General features: G+C 29.8%; 1 protein-coding gene across 8 annotated transcripts in view; it reads right to left on the reverse strand.

Moving 5' to 3' along the window:
- The window catches only part of LOC129956914 (feline leukemia virus subgroup C receptor-related protein 2-like), a 204,357-nt gene that overhangs the window by 35,194 nt on the left and 149,047 nt on the right, over positions 1-20,116 (reverse strand). The window lies entirely within an intron of this gene.

Genomic DNA, 20,116 nt, shown 5'->3' on the forward strand with positions numbered 1-20,116 from the left:
GTGGCACAGAAAGAGTATGGGTTATCCAAGTCAAAATATTGTGTGTGTGTATGTGTGTGTGTTTCGGTCTCAATCGTCATCAGTGGTTTAGCATTCAAAAGTTCAAAATCAGTCAAAAGTTTCGACTCAGAACTGTTATTCTAATACAAATCAACGGGTATCAGAATCATATTAATGAACGTTTTAGTAACAAATGAGTCAGTTAGAATACTAAAAGCAAAGTTCCAGGGGCGTAGAAAGGGAAATGATGCCGCAGGGGTAAAATAATTTTTTTCATTCTAAATCGTCATCAGTGGCTTAGTACGCAAATTTCCAACTCAGTTCATTGTAAGTAGATTTCTAAACTAGACTAATGACAAAATATTGCAAACTCTTTAACAGTTGAAGTGCTTGAAATAGTAATGAAAATTTCCAGAAGCGTAACAAATTTAAATGGCGTTCAGAACAAAACAGTTTGTTTCTCTCAGTCGAGATTAACGGCTTAGGATTCAAAAGTTCAAAATCATTCAAAAGTTGTCAAATCAAAACTATTTCTAATGCTAATTAGCGGATTTCAAAACTTTACTAATAGCAGGATATTAAAGAGATCTCTTACCAGCTGTGATGCTTGGGATAATAACAGCGAAGTTTTACCGGCGTAGGAAAATGTTGCCGAGAGCAAAATATAGTGTTTTTACATTCAATTCTTATCAAAGGCTTAGGATAGAAAAGTTCAAAATAATACAAAAGTTTTCAAATCAAAGCTAATATTTTTATTACTAATCAACGGATTTTGAAACTATACTAATGCCAAGCCATCGTAGAATTCTTTTCTAAAAACTGATACAGAGATGTAGCAAGTATAAATGGCGTCTGGTTCAAAATTTTTTTCTACTATCAGTCGTCATTAGAGACTTAAAAAGAGCTAATGCCAAACAAATTTATTTTTTTGACATAATTTTTGACTTAAAAAAACCGGCATAAACGCACTAAAATTTTGCGTTCACTGAGGCCCGTAACAGAATCAACAGAGGTCAGTAGCATATTTCCGACTAGGCAGCCCAGGTAACTGAAAAGGATTGCTAGGCTGAAGGAGGCCGCAAGCAGATCAATTAAAGAAACGCTATTAATACAGTTTTCTAATTAATTAATTTGTAAAAAGATAAAATCCTTGCATTATAAATATTAATATAATATTAACAATTTGTCAAATGTAGTTAAGTTTTACGTGCTTCAATTTGTGCATTTTTATTAACACAGTATTTTTCAAATACCGAGCATTAATTTAGATAATACTGTAATAAATTCTTTATGTTAAAATCATGTTTTATAACAATTAAATTTATAAAATAAATTTACACTTTCAAAAAGTTACGGAAATAAAATTCAAGTAAATATAAATTATTAATGTTTGATTAAATTAAAAACATGCTAAAATGTTTAACTAAAGTGAGTCTATTAAAAGAGAGGCCTCATAATGCACCTTCAACTAAGCCCGCAAAATGCCTAAATTTGCCACTGCCAGGGCCATTTGTTATCTACCTAACCCCTGATCGTTACGCCTCTACAGAGTTCATTTTGAGAACAAGCCCACTTAGAATATGTGTATAAACACTGTGGTCGAATTTAAAAAGTGGGATATAAAAGTGTTAGTCTATTCTAATTCTTTTGATTATTTCAGTATGAGAAATTAGTTAAATTCTAGATTAGTAGACTTCGCCAAAAATCGCCAAAAATGCATCGTTTCTTAGGCATTAGTGACGTAGCATCTATGGAAGCAAGTCACAAAAAGATTACTAGCAACATTATTTCTATTGTTTGGGTAGGTATAGAGGCGAAGAAAATTTCAAGAGTACATTAAAATAGTACTCCTTACAATCGAAAGATTCATTGCACAAGATATGATAAAGCACATATTTCGAAATTTGTAGTCGACTAGGACCCGTCGTTATTATTATAAGTGATGAAACTATTTGTTTAACTTTATCAGTTTCATATTTGTAGAGATGGAATTTGGGAGGAGATTTTTTTTAAAATTCATTTCCCTATGTGTGAGAATTTTCAGACTTTATACACTTGTGAAAATTTACGATGACAAAATCGTTGTTATTAATTTTGCTTCCCAGCACGAACAATGTCATCGTAAGAAAGACCGTTTTACAATCAGCCCTGTGGATGCTGATCGGGTGCCGCGTCAGTAATCTTAAAGCTTGGTGAGAAAATTAGCGACTTGGCGACTAAATGGATAATGCTGGAAACATCGCATATTTTCACAATCCATCCAATAGGAACTCAGATAAGCCCATATACTCCTGATTGGCTCAGAAGGTACTCGGCCCGTCACCCGGGAGCTATAAAAGGACGGCAGTCTCAAGCTGCAAAGGTATGGTGAATTGAAGAGGAGTCGGAGTCGTAGATAAGTAACGAGTCTTCGAGAGGGTAGCCAGGAGTGTGGAGCGAGTGCTGAATTGCTGTGTGCCGAGTCCTGTTGTCTTCTGTAGAAGCAGCGTCGTGTCGTGTGTAGTAGTCAGTTGTGAGAAGTAATGAGTCGGCAGCTAAGGCGAGGAGACAGTGTGAAATTCAACCGTTTGGAGAAACCGTAGAGCGAAGCTCCGAGGATCCCCTCTCCTGCTGGCCACTTCGTGTGCTTTGGACGATTACTACCTGTAGATTACTGTCTACTGTAGAGTGCTGCTGTGTTCGTCTCAGCTGTAAATATTTGTCGTCTGTGTGCTTGTGTTCTTCGTGTAAATAAACGTCGTCGCTATTTTCTACTGTGGCCTGCTGATTGTGATTTCACACCATACACCCACTACAAGGCGAACCCGGAGAAATCAGTAACAATATATTTCTTTCATACTTTCAGAATTGCATTATAAGTAAAGAAAATCATGTAATTTCGATTAATTCCTTGTGAGTGGAATTATTTGGTAGTGAATTTGAAAAAAATTGAAATTTAAGATTTCATTATGTATATCCAATTATATTTTTTAAATAAAACTTAAAACTTCATTTTCTAAATTTTTTAAATTTTAATTTAACCTATATTAACTTCATTCTAAAATGTTCCCTTATTTCCTGATCCAATTCACACTTCTTTAATTCTAACGCGCGCTTAATACAACTGCCGAATCCGTGGATCCCACACCTAGAACGAGATAAAAATCCCTAGCATTCACACGCAGTCCACACGTGTAAAAAAATCTCTATCAAGTTCTCCTTGTAAAATCACTGAAGAGAAAAATTTCTGTCATTTTGCTCTTGTATTGTGATGTAAAGAGACGTTAATTTTATCATCACTTCGCTTTTTCTTTGCACAAATTACGGCTCCCGTGGTGAAATAAATTGAAGTTAAAATCTCAAAACTTTCTTCTTTTAGGTCATGCATCTGTAAAATTATGTTATATATATAATATATAGAATTATAAAGTAAAGACTACGAAGTAGAACATATTTAAAGGTTTTATTATATTTTCATAAAAATATATTTTTGAAAACTACTAATTAAATCTATTTAACATCTTATTAACATTGTAAACCTGCTTTCACTAATCTTATTCTAAGTGGCTTATCATTTCACAGTTTTCGATAAAAGTACATGAAAGTCATTAAAAATTTCCCAAAACTGATTTAGTTTTATTAGCCTTAAGTGATATGAGGACTATTTTGGGGCACTTAAGAAAAGAGGTAAAGTTTTTATTTTAAAATTCAATTCTTAGAAAAATCAAGCAACTTTAAAATAATTGTTTTCTTATATTCATCTCCATAGCCTGCAAACTGAATTGAAATTCAATCAAGACACTGGATTATTTTAGAATTTTAAGATATAATCGGTTATATTTCACATACGAGTACAAAATTTCCAAACTAGTACACAAGGAAGTGAGAGCTAAATTGAAAAAAAAAATCTAGTATCACAATAAGAACAAAATGCATTTCTTAGAAGAAGCATATGAGAATTAAAATAGAAGTAATTTAGAGTCGATTCATTCCATTTTTAAGGTGCTAACATTAAAAAACATTTCATCAATTCAAGTAGCGAGGAATCATACTTCGCTCATGTGTTAGTAGAATCAATATTTCTTTAAAACTATCTTTCAACGCACACTAGCTTAGGTTCTACGATTTAGAATAACATCTTTTCATTTTAATGTTCAACAATCTGAACTTCACAAATTTTTATTATTGTGTGACCGAAATATACCTACACAATCAAAAAAAGAAGACGACAAATTGTTTATTGCAGTTACAGAACCCGTAAATGTGAAATATAAACCTGAAATTGATACTGTGTATAGAGTTTGTGTCCTAAGAAAGCTGTAATAAGTAGATAGTTTACTAAGTTACATGCTACTTACAGCAGTGCAAAAGCAACTTCTCGCTTGTGCTGCCATCTTTTGGTCAATTAGAATAACATTAATTAAGGGATTAAGTAATTTCACTTTATAAGCTTTAATAGCATTTTCGTGTATTCTAAGAGTTTATTTAGTCTTTGTTTCAAATACTTGTAATTGAACCATAATATAAAAGTTTTCACCTTTCAATCTCCAAATTACTTTTTAACGCTTTTTTTTTTCTTCTTCTAAATATTTTTGGCATGTTCATATACCATATAAAAACAGAAATGAAGAAATCCAAATAAAATACAAAATATGAAAAATTTGAATAGGAAAATAACATTGCATTTTTTAAAAAGCATTTCTGTGATTAAATTACAGAATAATTGGCAGGTTTTACTTTCCCTAATATAAACTATACACAGAGAAAGTTCTGGAATTGTCAAAAATTTTCACTTCAGCATTATGATGAATCACCATTTTTTTTAGACATCGATGAGTAAAAAAAACTTCATCTACCTGTCTCTGACCAATCATTGACTGGATAACTCAAAAACCTAACAAGATGGATCGATAAAATTTGGAACTTCGTTTTTATAAATTTTAGCCAAATTTTTGAAGATAGCCGTCAACAAGTTAATCATCAGACGGCTTGGAAATATGTGTATACGAACGTGAGAAAAAAATGAAATTTGATGCGTCTTAACAATATATTCGAGATTTGTGTAAAAATTATGATATCATCAATCCAAAATGTTTTTCAGTTTTATTCTTTGTAGAACGAATCAGAAGCCACATCCAGTAGTCTTAATGCGGGGAAACATTCGCACTAGCTTATAATGAAACTGCTTTCATGTAATAATATCTTGTCCCTTATGATGTCTTTTGACGGATTTTATTAGGTCTATCATTTCCGCATTATGGAAAATTCGCTCTGGCTGTCCTCTCTTAGACTTTCTTAGATCGGTTACTTCACATTTTGTTGATACACTAAGAGAAAATAAGCTCATGCCGCCCTCTAGTGGACTTTATCAAACCTGAAAATCGGCATTATGTTGATGAATTATTCGGGAAATAATTTTAGTACTCTTTTTGAGATTTGTAGTTCAATCACCACTATCTACTAATATAATTAGTATTTATTTTTTTTAAGTATGAATACCATATTAAAATTCTACAATATAAAATTATTTTCATTTTGAAGTTTCAATGTGAGAATTTTTTAAATTAATGTTTGTTCATATCTCTGAAATTTAATAATTTCGTTATTCACTCCTTTGTTTTAAACATATATATATAAAAAAATTAAATATGAGAAAATTTTTATACAAAATAGTCGCATTATTAATAGCTATACAAGATAATATACAGAATTATTGAATAATTGATTTGTTACATTATCGAAGTAGTAAAGCTAACGTCTCATCATTAATTCAAATTTGAAACGATTCATAATAATTAATTTGCTACATTATCGATATTGTAAAGTTGCCCTCATATTGCTAATAGAACCAATGACATTAAAATTGCGTATTTTAAATTGCGTAATAAAAGAATAGAATATCTTCACTCTTTTACTCTGTCACCTCAAATGTGACTTATGCTAAAATAAATCGCATTTAAGCGATAAAATGTACAATTTTATTTATAGCTTTGCTCAAAAATTATGAAATTAACATAAAGAATCAAAATTCATTATGTTTAGATACCTCAATTTAAAATGATGTCGTCAGATAGCTTTAATTTTTAATTATTAGTATGAAGTACAAAAATAATGACTATAGTAAACAATATTTAAATTATATAACTAATAAGACGGGCGAATTAAGGGATCGCTAAAGGCGGGCGGCCACAATCCCGGAAAGCGCAGAAATTGTTTCGGCCAATATAGTTAATCTATATCTATACTTATAATAAAGCTCAATGTGTGTGTGTGTGTGTGTGTTGGCGCTCTACAAGCCAGACCGTTCGACTTACGGCTCCCAAATTTAGCATGTGTGTACCTTGGAGGTCGGAAATGTGCATCTCGGAGCGATTTTTTTGAATTTTAATTAAAAATTAGCGAAATTTTGACGTTTTACCATTATAACTTTAGAAAATATTGCACAAAAATCATTTTTTACATCCATTTAAAGTTCAAGAAATTATCTTTTCAATGATACTGATGTTTTAATCTGAAAATTAGATTTCTACTTTTAATAAAACTTTTAAAAAATAATTTAACCATGCTTTTCAACAATTTATATCTAGCAAAATAAAAATAAAATGTAAGCTGCACGTGCACGTTTCACGTAAAAGATGAAAAATTAACTTTTATCAAAGTGTTGCCATCCATTGATAAAAGCTTAAATTTAAAAAAATACGTTAACTAATACTGGAAATTAAATCTAGGAAATTGTAATTTTCAGCTTTGCGTCTGTTAGAAATGAAATGAGTGTGAAATTTGGTATTTTCCAAGAAAAAAAAAATATGCAACAAATATTTTTCTAGCATTTTTTACAATATCTATATTATTAAATGAATAAATCAGTTGTGTACAAGACAAATATGATTTAGTATATACAGAATATATACTCCAATTAGGACCCAACAGCTGTTTTGTAAACCTTTAATAATAGGCATAGCTAACAAAATGCTCTAAATGAAGTAAATAATAGCATTTTATGTATTTTTAGTTAATAAATGTTCTGATGAATTATGAATTATAAATTTTTACAAAGATCCTCTGCTCTGTGTCATCTTTAACAAAATATTCATAAAACGCTGGTATTTTAAATAAAAAGGCTTCCTCTACAACTAAATCAATCACTCAAGCTGACTGATTTATGAAAATTTCAATATCACTATTCTATAAAAACGGGTGATTTTAGATCATTTCATCGACCGTCTCAAAAAGCCAATTATCTTCCAGAGTTTCTCAGAAGTGATTGGCCTAGATTATGAAAATGTTAATTGTTCTGATATTGCAATATTCAAAACTTAAATCATTTCGATTTGAACGCAGAAAATAGAAACGTTTATTTATTTATTTAAAAGTTGGAGTGTCAAGAATATTTTGTAGAATATGATTCCTCGGGACCAAAAGGCTGTCTAAAATTTAAACTTAATAATTTTTTGAAATATATTTAAAAACCGAAAAAAATAAAATATTATTGACATCGTTTATATCCTTTAATAATAAAACTAAAAACTAATTTTTTATCAAATCCGTGAAATTTTTGTTGAATAATTCTGTGAGATATTATATATTATGAAAATTATTCTTTAGTGCGCATAAGACTTCTATGCCGAACGACTTTACTTTCAGTTCTCGTATTTTCTTTTTAAAAGACACGCTTGGATTCACTAAAATACGCCTTTATATTTATTGCAGCTTCATATTTTCTACTTTAATTTAAAATTGAATTTTACGAGCTCTAATAGAAAATTGGAGAGAGAGAGAGAAAGAAAGAGAGATGCGTAATACAATGAATAGAACTGCTTAAGACCTACATAATAGTATAAGTAAATAATATGACTATCAAAATGTGAAGCTTAAAAAGATTTTACTGAAATACATATTGTGAGAACAAGTTGCATAAAGTATTAATTGAACATCTTGCCGAATATTAATACCGGCGAACCGGCTGGTCGCCAAAGGCGGCTAGTTATACAATAAAGCAAACCATTACTATCAAAATAATATTGTTAATGCTGCTAAGGGATTTTGGAAAGATTTTTATTTTGCGATTTTAAAAAAAACATTGGGGTATGGTTTAGGAAAGGGATCATAAAAGACATATCTTGGAGTATTTCCTTTCATATAAAATAAAAATTGGCGAAATCGCTGATACTAGGGAAATTAGTCAAGGTAAGGGAATTAGTTAAGTCATTTTCCCGTAGAGAAAATGCGAAGCAGTGTTCTTTATATTTTTCTCGAAAATGGATGGAGGGTGAGAATTGATGACGTATCTAAGGGTCTCGATTCTTCATATGAAATAGAAAAATATTTACGATTAAAGCTGGCGAGCGTTTTCGTTCCTATCGAAATTTATGCGCTTTTATATTTGCACATTGTGACTTTGTTTTCGTTCTTAAGCGTAGAGTGAAAGCAAAAGCGAAGAATTCCTTTTGTTTTTAGCGAATCTATGACTTTTCCCCCCTTCTCCTTTTCGAAAGTTAAAAGATTTTGCGAGTTCACTTCGCACTTCAAGTTGTTTTAATATTTCTTACCGAAATCTATAATTCGATAAGAATTATAGAATCTCACCGGCATTCACTTTGCAGCTCTACTGATAATTTCATTTTTATGGAAACCTATACATGTCACAGGCTATCTAAGTTAATCCAAAAACGATAAAACTTTACACATGGAAAGAAAAAAAAAGATTTCTCCCCTGAAGATTAATTTGCAGCCAATTAATGCTTTTAATATCAATTTGATATTTCAAAGAAGGTTTTAAAAATTTAACATGATGGCTTTAAAAAAAACTCACCGAAAGATTAAAAAAGGCATAATTGTGTCTAAAATCGGGCAACAAATTCCGCTGCATAAGTTCTTGTTATATTTACACAAAAATGCGCAGCTTTTATTTTGTGGATGATAGAAAACCAAGAATGACTTTTGGACTTTTTTTTTTCTTTCAGTTAATGTCGAAGAAATGTGGAAACAGGTCTACAATTTTAGGAATAAGACTATATGCAAAATCTTATTTATCAAAGTAGTTGCATTTTGAATTAAGTGTTCACTTGTACAAAAATTAGATCAACAGTCAATCATTGATGGATTTTAAAGTCTATGATTCTGGTGTTTTCAAGACAGAAGGCAAATTTCGTCAGTTTGAGTTATAGTATTGTTCAGTTTTATCGTATCCCAATGAGAAGGAACGGACAGACGGACTTCCAATAGATTAAAATTTTAGTGCAAATACTTCATACCGAATTTTAGTAGTCTGAATTGTTGTTTTTATCTAAACAACTACATTCAGAAAGTCCGAGGAACAACTGAAATCTCAACATACTTTTTCCAAGTCTCAATGAAATGTAAAATATGGACATTCATCAAAAGAGGCATTGATGAATCTATCTTAATTACAATGCAGAGTTATCGTATTTAAAAATGAGAAAAGATGGACAGATGGTCTTCCCATAGATTATAATTTTTTTATAAATATCTCGTATTGAATTTCAACTATCTGACTTATAGTGTTTATCTTGTTCACACAAAAACTGGATACCAACAGTCCGAAAGACAGTTCAAATCTCAATAAATGTTTTTCGAAGTCTCAATGAAATTCAAAACATGGATATTCATCAAAAGTTTTGATAATTCCCTTTAACAAAAAAATTTGTAACTTTTAAATAAAATTTTTAAAAAAATCAAATTTTATCGAAAAAGCAGTTATTCTTTAAATCGACAATTGACAGAAACTTAATTTATGCATTTTCTTCTTTTACACTGTTCTTTCAATAAAGAACATGTAACAATAACCCAAATATGGCTACTCTGATCCCAACCGAAATCACATGAAAAATTTTCAACTTAGGAATTTTGAAGTCAATTACCGACGGCGGTATAACCATCCCGATAGGAGGTCTGTCGTCATCGACAGGGGAAAAAACGACCCTACATTATTTCATTTCTATACTTATATTGACGAGTATTAAACACCATATCTGAAGTGTAACAGTAGAGTGACGTCATTATGATACTGATATATATACAAAGAAAGTCTAAAAAGGCTTAAATTCTGCCTCATAGAAGAAATATTGCACATTAAAGGGTTCGCTGCTTCCAATTTAGATCTTTCAGTCCAGCTGTTCGATAACCATTTCAAGTTCTATTTTTATTAAACATCTGCTTACAAATATTGATTCATTGATTCATTTTATTTTGAGAAACACGAGACAGAAAGTTCGTATCTGCCACCTATTTTTAGAAGCTGTTGACGACACTCAGATATCGTCTGATAGATTTAGTTTTCTTTTAAGTAAACAAAGGCTGGAAGAAAATCGTTTCATTAATGACTGGGTACTGAACAAATCTATATATGAAAGAACCGATTCGTCTGTATGTTATGTCCGTTTTTATCGTTTCTGTGTATTTCCACATCGCTTAACGTATCAGGAATTTAGTACAATGATGAATCAGCAGAAATGGAAGCTAACGTCGTAAAAATAGTTTTAAAATTCGAATTAGTTTATTTAATTTTATGTAATAGATTTGGGAAAGGGTTTTTTTTCCCGTATTTTGCAAATTTTCTGCGTACATCCTTATCGAATAATTAATTTCTTTTTATCTTAAATATAAGAGAAAGGGAAACTCCTGAATTTTATACGATTCTTTAAAGTTTGACGAAGCATTTATCGTCTGCTAACATCTGCTGAATTTTATCCTCTATTATTATAGAAAATCGTGCCAGACGATTTTTTTTTATAATGATTATTGTCGCAGTGGATAATGTGCATGTTATTTGGCGATTCGTTTCTAGCAATAAGTCTACATCAGAAATTATTTTGCCATCGACTTTCAATTATTCTACAGAATGATTGTACAGGTTATTGTACAGAAAGAAGGTCCGGCGTACATTGTTGGATAACTGGACACACCTCATAATCCCACTTTTTTTAAATAAGTATTGAGACTTGTATTTGATGCCAATTTTTACTTGCTTTATTGGCAGAACCAGCAGGAGTAGTCACCTCAAAACTTTCTCGCATACTATGTAACTAAGTTGTTATTCCAGAGAATGCCTTATATCATTGGCATACAAAATTATGAAATATTAAGTTTTGGCATTAATTTAGCATTTTTCCTGAATCTATCGCGTGATTCATGGCGAGTATTTTTGGCAATCCTTGGCATGCGATTTATAGTATCCGAAAATCGAATCTGCGTTTTAGACAAATTTTTCTCAACCGACTGAAATAAAAATTTTACACTGACCTACACTTGTAGTCACAAAATCAGATACCAAATTTCATTTTTTTTTTCATTGCGCTTTTAAGTTATCGCGTTTACATGGTTCTGAAAGTTTAGACCGACAGACAATCGACTCATTGTTGTATTTGGTTCAAAGTTTGGTAGATGGATACACTATAGATTTTAAATTTATCTAACTATCTTCATTTTGTCGTTACCGTGTTAACTTTTATTCGGACAGACAGACTTCTGAATGGATTTTGCTCAAAATTTGATAGAAATCTATAAATTTGATCTGTAGAACTATTCCAAATTTCATTCGTCTAGATCAAAGCGTTTTTGAGTTATCTTTATCACAGACATACAGACATTTCTCAAAATGGTGTTTCTCGAATTTGGGAAGGTCTAAAACTTGAAGATTCGTCAAAATCCAGATTCGAATTTTTTGACGATTACTATCTTTCGTAAACAAGAAAGTAAAAATTGAATAACCCCAATCTGTACTGTACTCAAAAAAATTCACTATTCTGCACAATTTCGCACATCGCTAATGCCATCTCGTGATCACATGCCAAATTGCAGACATTAACCATGTTTCACTTGAATGACCATTATATTTTTGGCAATATAGGTAGGAAATTAAAAGATGCTCACATTGTAAAAGCACAATGTTTTTATTTTGTAATGGATAAACAATAGAAAACATTCTCATCGTTCCATAATAGAGGAAGTGAGTAAGTCCTATCACTGACTCTCCGACCCGCCCGAAGGCACACGGAAAAAGAATACTGAATGACCGGACCGCCGCAACAGTAATGTTAGCGGGAACTGTGGTTGAGTCCTAAGGGCCATCACCGGCCACAGTACAACCCTTTCCGAAGAAAGTACGTTCCGTCATCAATGGGAGGAGCCAGATCCCCCACCTATTTATGTACCCACCAGGGTGGCGAGATCCAACCACCATACCGGAAGCATCTCATCCTCATTTCGAGATGCCCCCCCCCCCCGTGGACCAGAGGAAGTGAGTAAGAAGAGTCGCTTCAAATTTGTTAAAGGATAGATATTTTAAATAAAAAGAAAAGAAGTTTGATTTGAAAGAGAAAATTAACCCTTCAACCGGCCAGAACGTAGAAATTGCTTCCACTGAGTTTTGCTAATAACGGTTGAGATGTAGAAATTTATTCATTAAATCGTCGTCATTTTAAAGCTATTCGAGAGCTAGATAATTGCCGGTAAATGGGTTAAAGATTTCTAATACAATAACCGTATAATCGGGGTTCAATATCAGTAGCTGTTAGAAGGTATGATTTAGGGAAAGAATATAGAGCAGAAATGTCTAAAGACTCATTTTCCGAAGTCGCAACTTTGGCGTCCTGGTCAGCCGGCTCGTTGATTGGGATTCAAGCATTCTCCATTTCTTTATAATCACTTCATCAACTAGTTGAAGATCTGTTGCCATAGACTAGACTCGCGCTCTTTCTCATGAACGAGTTCCCATCAGGAACATGACTTAGAACCGAATGATTTTCTTCTCGTCCCTGTATTGAAGAACGGTTTAGAGACCAACAAGGTGTTCCAAACATCTCATAACACCAGCGGAAACATTCTTTGAAGAGAGGATCGAAAATCTGGTCCACCAATATGAAAAATAACCAAATCTTCAGGGCGACTATGTGTAAGAATGAACATACTTGCATATGAATTTTGGTTATTAATTTATTTTATTCTCTAATCTTATTCTTCTTTTATGGTCCATTGGAAATCAAAAGAAAAAGAAAATTCAAATCTGCAGTCCTATTTTCAATGCAATCCATTTTTACTTTGCAATATAAATGTCGTGCCGCAAGTTGAATTTTGAAATTATAGTTTATCACAAGAAATGCATTAATGAATCGATCCATCCGAGATATTTTGAAAAAAGTAGATTGACCTTAAAAAGGTATTTTTAGTAATGTGATTAGAATTTAAAGTAGATAGTAATTCAGAATATAAATTTAAATGTTTCGAAAGTTGAATTTTTCTGATACTTAACGCTTTCTGCAATTTCAACTCTTCTAGTCGGTAATCTTCAACTGTGCACGATTTTTTATATTTAAATGCAACCAATATTTTTCAACATCACAAACCCCATTCCAAAAATAACCTTATGTTCTCACGTGATTAAAAAAACCCCATCCTTATATTATCAACACTGTATACAAATTAGTCTTTAGAAATAGATGTTGTTATTTTCAACTTTTACACGCGCAGGTTGCTTTGATTTTGTTCCAAAATTATCAAACACATTTGATATTTTAAAACTGATATCAATGACATGAAAGATATGAATCACATTACAGTGAATAATCATGAAACTAAATTCGATTTATTGTAATCATTTTGTAATCATTTCGATATATTGTAATTCTATATGGGAAAACAATGATTCGATATCTATTCAGGTCATAAAAGACACTGCAGTTTCTCCTTTTGTTTCTAAAAGTTCCTAAATATTAACAATATAGAAGAAAATATTGCGAATTTTTATCTTTATCATTGGAAGTGATTAAACTTATCTATATGTTTTTTTTATTCCTATTTTTGCCAGACAGGCTCAAATTTCAAGGCAAAAGATATAAAAAAAATCAGTTGTGTCTTTATTTTTTAAAAATTATCATAACTTTAGCTCGTTAACGCCCAAATTAAAGTACAGATTTCGCTCAGTTTAAAAAATTAAAAAAACTATGAAATTATATTAATATCTTTCAAAAATATTAAAATTCAGAATTTTTTTATAACATTTTTATTAACTTTCAAAAATATGTAAAAAAAAAAAAAACAATTTTTAAAGTTAGTGAAAATTGTTTAAAACAATTTATAGATAATATAAAACATTATTTAATAACAAATAATATATATTTCAAAATATAATGAAATATAAAATATAAGAGTTTTAATATGATAGTATCAACCAAAATTTATATAAACTAGAGATGTTTATTCGGGCTCTGATAACAGTCCATCTAGACATCTTCTCTATACAGTTAATAATAGATCAGATTGTCATAGATAATGAAAGTTGTAGTAGAATAGCTTGTGCACATTAAAAGAGTCCTTAAGAAATAAAAATAATATGCGCAATACATTTTATATGCGATTATATAACAACATTACGAATTTCATAATTAATACTATTAATAATTAATACAAAGTTATAGCATCATGTTCACTATTCCTCCAACAAAAATATTTTTGAATTTTATACAGTGACAGATATAAAGCCGTGTTATTTTAATTGCTTTATAAAATTTCGTTTATCGCGCAGACGATCTTTTCTAATCCCTTGATATCGAAATGTCATTAAAAAAGTTAAGCGCAAGGGTAATCTATTTTAAATACCATCATCTTTTGCTTTTGATAAATTTCCATTACGATTTCTCATGTAAAACTGGGAAGATAAACAATCTTTTTTCCTTTAGCCTTCATCAATGGTAAGTAATATTAAAACGATAACGATTTGAATTTCACTGAAATATTAAGATTTATTTTTGTAATTTTTTATAAACCTTTTTATATATTTTTAAAACTGGCATGAAAAATACTGGGTGGGAATTAAATTGGAAAAAAAATTCTTTAATCTGTAGATGAGGTAAAAATTAATTTTATGCTGATATAATTTTCAAAGTTATAGCAATTTTCGCCACATTTATTAGCTCTAGGCGAAGAGGTCTGTCCTTTAAAGTGAAAGCACACATTTGTATACGTATACTGCTCGTTTTTGAGTTTTTAAACTCTCCGCGGATTTGCGCATGTGTTAAGATGCATTTATTTAGTCAAAGTTTAGTTTAGTTTAGTTATATTAACGTCCCGTTATAAAGCAACACTAGGGCTATTTTGGGACGGACCTCGTCATTTTGAACCGCGGTCAGATGACGAGGACGACATCTGAGCTGGCACCCCCCTCTCCACACCACACCAGCGGAAGGACGTTTGGCATGACGGATTTAACGTGCAGCAGACCTCCTTACACGACGGTTCTTCGGTGGAATCGGGTCTCGAACCAGAAACCCTACGGCTCACAAGCCGAGACCTTACCACCAGGCCACCGCGGCCTCTTTATTTAGTTAAAATAGAGGTGACTGGAAAAACGAAAGGAGGAGATATTTACATTTAACGATAAGGTTAACTCGCGTTATACGCAGATTCAGGAATCGTAAAAACTGCTGATAACTCGTAATATTGTAGGAAACGGATTCTAATTTACAATAAAATACTTCAGAGCAAAATTTGTTTTTTGTAAGGGACCTAAAAATTAAATTAGGATGAATAAATAAAACGATTTAAAAATTCTTTTCTTAAAATATGGTAATTCACTTTTTTAAACAAAATAATAATTTTTAATATTAAAACACTTTTTTACTTGTTTTTGAATTTTTTTGTTGATATTTTGGGATAATAAAGATTGATATTCTTTGGTCACTGTTAATGATATGTTACCGCTTTTTTTGTCATATAAGCAATCAATACCTAATTTTGAGTTAAAATAAAAACTAAACAAATACAAGTGAAAAAATAAAAGCTAAACGAAAAAGTAACTAATCGGGCGGAAATCAATATCAAAGAATGATTAAGAATTCCGAAAATGCGCTCCTCCCTCCATCTCACACCTTAGCGAGGTAGAATCGTCAAAAAGTGGTAGTCTGGGGCTATTGAAACGAGCAGTACACACTTATACAATTAATAGAGATAATTTAGGACCAAAATGTTTTGGAATTTACCCAGTATTGCTGTTTTCATAAAGAAAAATTTTGTATTAACACTAACGTTAACACACTCTCACACTAATTTGGTACATTATTTATATTCGCATTGCCTGTTGCTCCTCAACGTCGTACAAAAGTACTAAACAAAACTCATTGTACTGTGAAAAAAAATTCGAGATACATTTTAGACGTCTTTTTAATCGATTGGGTCCAAAAAAAATATTGATAGAAATACTATAAAAGATTATTTATATGTTTTTTCAAAAGACTAGCATAAAACGACGTATAAATAAAAAGGCATAAAATCTGAATTTTAAACAAAATTACTTCTACTATAGAAATTTTAAATTTTAGTACTTAATTTCTCCGAAGCGAAGTTTTTCCCAAGTTAACCCTTTAAAGGGCCATTTTTTTCTAGTCAAATTATGTTAAAACATTTTTAGGCTTGAAATTAGAATAAGAAAAGGGATTCATTTAGCTTATTAGATAAATTTAATTTGATTCATTAATAATTAAGTAACAAATCAAGACACATTTTGTCCGAGATAAAGAACTAACAACAGTAAGTCAGAACAATTAGTTTCTGACTTACTAAAAAAATGTGTCAGAACTTATGCCAACCTACATAATTTCATACAAAGATTGATAAATTTGGTGGGAAGCATACTTCCCATGACCCTAGAAAGGGTTAATCCCCTTGTTTGGGGTGCTTTTCCTGTCATAAACAATAGTTTTCTGAATTGAAATTGGAATATCCAGTTTTTATTTCGCCAACCGTATATCTATTAATCCTATAAATTTAACAATTTTTTTTAAAATTTTAGTAAAAAGAAGAGCAAAGAACACACAAAAAATGGATTCAAAATATACAATTTTTTTAAAAAATTAAAATATTTTCACCTAGTTATTAAAATAAACTACATCATTACTTCTAGCTCTTTTGATTTTTCGATTAATCACTTTCATATCGATGGAATGACAGGCTTCTTGTGTACTTATTTTGCCCAAAATAAGATGGAAATATACAATTTGTGTTAAGACAACATTTATTTAAATTATATTAAATTTGAATCTAATAATTCGTCCCGTTTCTGATTTATTATGTTCACCGATAGATATAATTCAAAATGTTTTCTTCTTCTTTAGGAATCTAGGAGAGAAATGTGGAGGTTTTTTCAACATCCTGAGGTCCAATTTCTTGACTAACACAATATTTTTCTTCTTATTTTTTCGTTCATGAGAAGTATGAAGTCACCAGTACCATATAAGAAGCAATAATGTTTGCTTTATGGATATTAAAATTAAATATTGACTAGTCATTCACATTTCTGCAGGAAGTACGAAAGATAAACATTTCTTCTTTCTTTCATTCATATAGGGGATAGTAATCATTGTTTTCACCATTTTATAGCTGCTTTAACTCAAATTTCAGTAATATAAAAATAAAAGAATATAAATCAACATCTTGAGGGCGTATTTTTTTGATAATTACAATACAATGTTTTATTTTGTATATAATTCGCTTACGAATAAAATAAAAAAGTAATTATTCCAATATAAGAAGCAACATTGGTACTAAAAACAAGCAATAACCAGTTGCTCCAATTTCATTTAAAGTACACAAAATAAACATATTTGTTTTCTCTTTCTATCATAAAATTCCGATAAATAAATATAATAAACTATATTTGGATCATTCAAACAAGTGTTCTAAAAATAAACTAACACAGACAAAGGCGCGCACACACACAAACTACCAAACTCCGTTTTATTAACGTATTAAAACGGAAGGAATAGACCACTAAAACACATTTCTAGACGTGAAAAAAAAATATCTCGTTCAGCACTTGGTTCTTATTTCTTCGTTTTACATTTGGCGAAGCAACTATCAAATTTTTAAAAATATTTCTGAGTAAAAATCGTTTGCTTTTACATTCTTTTAATTCTAATAATTATTCAAGTTAGTCAACATAGGAATTTGAAAACGATTCTTTGCTCATTTGCTGATATGACTCTTTAAAATCTTGTACATTTATGTATTTACAATTACTTAACCGATTTAATTTTTAAAAAAAAAACATTCAGTTAGTAAATTAATTTTATTAATTGTTGGTTCAATAAAAATAGATCCACTTATCGTAAATTTGCAAGAAAATTTATTTTGAGATTTCACAATATTTATAATAATGAATTAAAAATTTAAAAACAGGAGATTCTTATAAAATTTTGCTTTTAAATACATTTATACGTGCTCTTTTAAAAATGTGATTTAAGACAGTAGAAAGAATAAATTAGAATGATTTATTTACTTTAAAAAATTTATATTGCTATTTAATTAAAGATATATAATTTTTTTATCACATTCTTTATTTTGAATACACATTGGTATGCGCTAAAGCAATTAAAGATATTTTGTATTTAATATAAAATGAATGTTAATAAGTTTCACTTAAATTTTTATTACTTTTACTATCTGATAATTATTGATCTAATATTAAGATGATTAATTACTGATCTAATATTATATACATAATAGTAAGAGATTGATAACACATGGATATATTGCAGTTTCTTTATCTCAGAAATCAGAGCTTAATATACGCGGAATTTTTTTTATTAAGGTGATTTGAAGGGAAAAAAATGAGAGTTTTCACTAGAAACTTACTCATTTTGTGGTTTATATTTGCATATTAAACTGTCAATAGCATGAAATGAAACAGTATGAATTCTATATAAATAAAAAAACTAATTCATGTAGTGGTTTATAGTTACATGTAAAACTATAAATAATATCAGAAATGAAATAATAAAGTTTATTTAAAATTCCATTTACTTAGTGGTTTATATTTACCCTTTAAACTGTCGATAATGCATGAAAAAAATAGTGCGAATCTATTAAACTTATTTACCTAGTTGTTTATATTTGCACATTAAAATGTTATTTACAAATAAAACAAAAAATATTTTTATTGAAAAAAAAATTGTTTAGAAGTTTTTATTTATACGTCTAACTGTCAAAAACAGATGAGACAAAACATTATAAATTCTATCCAATTGAAAAGAACTCATTTATTTCATATATAATATTTTTAAGTTAAACTGTAAATAACAGATAAAAGTATTTGCTTTTGCATGAACAGCGTTTTAACACAAAATAAATTCTTCAAATCTTCGTTTATCGTGTTTTGTAGTGTTTTTTGTAAAATATCTAATACAGTATAAAAAGATTCGTAATATGTGGATGTTTATTTCTTTTAAATTTCAGAAATATTAAAACACAGAAAAGAATTATTTGTTATTTCCATTCGAAGAAAACTGAATTCTTTTAACTCTCCAAGTGACCAGCTGCCTTGATTAAATAAATTTAAACCCGTATAAATATGCATAACATAGCCAAATTATGTTTTTTGATGTGGAATCTAAATTTTGAAATCTGACAATTATTAAATCCAAAGAAAATTTATAAAAAAATAAAAAGGAATATTTTTGTATATGTATTTTTATATAAATCTATGGTATTTGGTGGATTTCGATGACATTTCAGATACGAGTTCTTCAAGCGAGGAAAATATCTCTGACAGTCTTTAAAATTTCAGAAGTTAATTAAAAATTATGAAAGTGTGATGTTTTTCAACCATTGTTTCCAAAAATGAGTAAAAATTATTTTTGGGAGATTCTATCTTAAAACTCAAAAAATTCTCTTTTCAATAATAATGGTTCATTTTGGTAAATTTTTACTATTTTTTTTAAAAAATTATAATTTACTTAATTTTTGACATACAATCTGTAAAAATATTTTTATATATTTATGATGAAATTGAAATCAATTATATTGTGCCATCAAATCATTCAATGCTTTTGCCAATGTTAAAAGTACGAAAAAATTGTTTCATTTAGATATTAAATAAATATTAATTTTACTTCGACTTTCATTTCGTAATATATAACTTTTCTTTATTTGCACGCGCAGTAATTTCTAGCACAGCGATTCTATTAAATACATATTTTTTCAGTTTTATCAAACAACCGGCGTAATTTTAAAATAATCACATTTCAGATTAATAATTAACCCTTCAACTGTTTATTCTATGATCTTTGCGAGCTGATACGTTTATTTTTAACTATTACAGAACTTGAATTATATGTTATTATTAGGT

This window comes from Argiope bruennichi, chromosome 11, assembly GCF_947563725.1.
Source record: "Argiope bruennichi chromosome 11, qqArgBrue1.1, whole genome shotgun sequence".
Classification (NCBI taxonomy): domain Eukaryota; kingdom Metazoa; phylum Arthropoda; class Arachnida; order Araneae; family Araneidae; genus Argiope; species Argiope bruennichi.